Source organism: Micropterus dolomieu, linkage group LG09 (genome assembly GCF_021292245.1).
Source record: "Micropterus dolomieu isolate WLL.071019.BEF.003 ecotype Adirondacks linkage group LG09, ASM2129224v1, whole genome shotgun sequence".
NCBI lineage: Eukaryota > Metazoa > Chordata > Actinopteri > Centrarchiformes > Centrarchidae > Micropterus > Micropterus dolomieu.
Genome location: NC_060158.1, coordinates 1502990 through 1507287, shown reverse-complemented (window position 1 = coordinate 1507287; position 4298 = coordinate 1502990).

The window sequence follows — 4298 nt, the reverse complement described above, 5'->3', positions numbered from 1 at the left end:
CGAAAAAGTCCATTAAGACTCTTCAGCTGATCCAGAATGCTGCAGCACGTGTTCTGACAGGAACCAGGAAAAGAGATCACATTTCTCCTGTTTTAGCTTCTTTGCATTGGCTTCCAGTAAAATCCAGAATAGAATTTAAAATCATTCTTCTTACCTACAAAGCTCTTAATGGTCAGGCACCATCTTAAAGAGCTCATAGTACCTTACTACCCCACCAGAGCACTGCGCTCCCAGAATGCAGGGTTACTTGTGGTTCCTAGAGTCTCCAAAAGTAGACTAGGAGCCAGAGCGTTCAGCTATCAAGCTCCTCTCCTGTGGAACCAGGTTCCAGTTTGGGTTCAGGAGGCAGACACCATCTCCACATTTAAGAGTAGGATTAAGACTTTCGTCTTTGATAAAGCTTATAGTTACGGCTGGCTCAGGTAGTCCTGAACCATCCCTTAGTTATGCTGCTATAGGCCTAGACTGCCGGGGGATTTCCCATGATGCACTGAGCTCCTCTCTCCTCTACTTTCTCTCCCTCTGTATGCAACCTCATCCCATTATTGCATGTTACTAACACAACTTCTCCCCTTTCCGGTAGTCTTGTGCTTTCTCGTCTCTCTCCTCTCTCCTCCTATCACTTCCTGCAGGTTTTCTGGCTCTGGAGCTGTGGAGTCTGGATCTGTGGCTGCGGGTCACCTGCTGCCCCTGTGTTCCTGCTCGACACCCTCTGCTGCAACGACTATTGTTGTTAGTCTTGTAATTGTTATTATTGTTATTATAATCATTAACATTACGATGGTTACCATTAACACTATTATAAATATCTGTACCATTTTTCATTTAGTCTATAGCAACATCACCTTTACTGTCTGTACCTCTGTGTGTATATTGTGTAGGCTGCCTCCCTCCCCTCTCTCTCTCCTTACATCCCTCTCACTCTCTCTCTCTCTCTCTCTCTCTCTCTCTCTCTCACCCCAACCGGTCGAGGCAGATGGCCGCCCACCCTGAGCCATGGTTCTGCTCGAGGTTTCTGCCTCTTAAAAGGAAGTTTTTCCTTGCCTCTGTCTCCTAGTGCTTGCTCTTGGTGGGAACTGTTGGGCTTCTGTAGATAACATCATAGAGTATGGTCTAGACCTGCTCTTTTATGAAAAGCGCTGTGAGATAACTGTTGTTGTGATTTGGCGCTATATAAATAAAATTGAATTGAATTGAATTGAAAATTATTGATACAGGTATACATGCATGTGTGTTCATTTTAACGGATTGTACAGTAGTTCTAGTTATGGTCTGAGCTCTTAATCATGCATCTGTGGGGGTCAGTAATTCATTTACCAACAACCATTATTTTTAATGACAAATGTACATTATATTAATAAGATAAACACAAACACGTTTTCCAAACGAACTACGCTGTGCACCGCATGAATGTCATTATCACATGATTAATAATTAATATACCTTAAAGGGCGGATTTGCGGTCTCTCCTTGAGCAGTAGTCTTTGTTGGTTTATTTCAGGCTTTTAAAAGTATCACACACATCTGGGGCAAGTAGTGTGCTGCTGTGTGTGAGAGAAAGTGTTGACCACGTAATGAGCAATGAAGTCTCTGTCCAGGCTTCTATTATTTATTTATTAATCCAGCCTGTAACGTCCGTTATAGTACACCCCCACGAAGCTCAAATTGTAGTCCAGTTTCAACAATTGTCCATTTTTCCTATGAAATTCAGCTGATTGCATTAAAAAGTTACACTCTTAATCAACGATGATATGTTTTTCTGTGAATGGATGTGGCTAGCTGTGTGGACTGAATTAACGTCATATTTTGACAGAATAAATAAATAGTGCCTGTTAAAAAGACAGTGGAGTTCTGCAGTTGGACCCTCTTGGCTCCTGTCTGGCCCGGTGAAAAATACATTTGAATAAATAACAATACAGACAAAAGAGTATATTAATACTCTCTTGTCAAAGTCAAATCTGTCTGGCACAATATGGTATCCAGCTCCTCATACTCACACCAGGCTGCCCGGCAGGACAGGTTAAAAAAAAAGAAGGGAAAAAAAAAGGACTGGTTGATCTATAATCTGTCAAATATGACGCTCATAAATGAAATCAATAAATTTGGCAAGTGCAGTACCTCAACTGGTTATAAATGGCCTGTATTGGTTGGCACAGAGCAAGCAAAAATAATGTCATAAGCATAGGTGTCATTTACACTGGGGACGTTGGGGACATGTCCCCACCACTTTTTAAAATTGCTGATTTTGTCCCCATCAGTTTTTGAAAGACATTTCCACTATAAATTAGAGCAGAAAATGTCTCCAGAATGCAGTAATTTCAGAGTTTAATGCTCCAATTTTCTAATCCTAAGCTAACCCTATTTCTTCTAAAGAGTATAAAAAATCTTCTCCTCTTGTTCTCGTGCTTCGCCACGTCTCGAGATCCAAGTATATCATCACACCCCTCAGCCCTTATGTCCACACCACTTTCAACATAAAGTGACGCCCTTGGTCATAAGGATAATTGCAAGAGAAACACTTCCTTTAGTTTTTTTATAGCCTAACCCAGCCAGGGATCATGTTTCTTAGACTAAAGACAAATATCTTAAACATAGGCCTACAAACACAAATTTCATCGACAACAATAGGCACATTTTTATTGCTTTTAATTTGCTCAAGACAATGTTTTGTCAGGCCTGATTGACTGCAAACACTTCAACTGTGATTATTCCGTTACAAGAAACATTAACGTTTCACATAAAGTGATGCTTATTTGCACGTTATGATTGTTTGAGATAAAAGCAGCTGTAGATGGATAGATTCCGGGTGTTATAGCTTTAACATGCTGCGCACGCTCCCGCAGAAGGCAATCACTTTTCGGCAGAAGATCACTTTTCGGCACGACACCTGGCAATTACTCCAGCGCATGTTCTGATTGGGAGGCTGTTCATAGACAGGTCTGTTGTCAATGAGAGAGAGAGGCGCTAGTAATGGACACCTTGCTAACCTACATTGACATCAAAGAAAATCGTGCGTGCTGACGTTCCGCATGCGAATATAGGCTTAGTTGTCACGGGAACATTCTCAGAATGCTGCGGTTTGTTGGAAAACAGCACATTGTTGTTATTTTTATCCTTATTTTACTTTAAGCTGGAAGTGGCCATTTATTATAGGGTTTCCTCCCTTCATGTTTTTATTGTCTTACTTTCAATCTCTCTCTCTGTCTGTGTGTCTATGTGAGTGGGGGTAGCATTATTTTTTTCATTTTTATAGTGTGAAGCACTTTGTTACATTGCTTTTGGATGAAAAGTGCTATACAAATAAAGTCTGAGTGATTGATTGATTGATTGATACCTGATAACTAAGATAGCAGAGCTAATAGTGAGTGTAGACTTATGGGCATTATATCAAAACTACAATATTTTTTTAATAACATATATTATTTTTTAATGTAACAGCAGTAATTTGCCATATAGGGTTACAGTGAAAAATGTCGGTTTATCGTGGCATCTGTTCAGGGTACAGTAACGTACCATTCTTAGGTAGCACACAGCAGAGACACACTGAATATTCAACACGTTCTCACTCTCAGTCGTCACATATGGACGCTTGGTTAACACCACTTGGTATCACTTTTTAACACACTGCGTACCTAGTACGTAACATAGGTAAAAATCAATGTTGACTATTGGTTTCACAGGTCTCCTGGGTAAAAGTCCAGTGTTTGACCCACCCAACCACCCCAACCTCCTCCCTACACAGTTTAAGTTATTTGTAGACTAGCAGCTGCACCTTCAGGGTAGAACAGGGGTATCCAATGTGTCAAAAAGTGACACCAAGGGGTCTTGACCAAATGCCCATTTGTGATAACTTGGAAGTAAGATGATTTTGGTTTATTGAAGAAGAGATGACTGCACACTGAGCTCCAATTATTTTATTACACTGTCTGAAAAAATTAAATCTACTCTTCAATATAACTGCCATACCACCTAGTTGCAGAGCAGTCACCAAACTCTTGCTGATTGTACACAGCTGCAGCACATGCCAGTAAAAAATGCCCAAAGCTGCTGGTGTGTGGTATATGGCACAGGGACGTAAGTACACATGCATAGAAAAAGTAAAAGTAAATATTAAAAAAGATGCATAAAACTAAAGTAATTGAAGTAAAAAAGTAGTATTGGAAATGGTGTTTTCTTCGGATAGTATTTTGTAGTTTACTGTGCTATTTTGTACCATGGTTTGTGGTGCATTGGGGGGGGGGGGGGGGGCGAAGTCAACATGGCCTTACCAGAAATTAGGAGTCAAACAAAATACCACT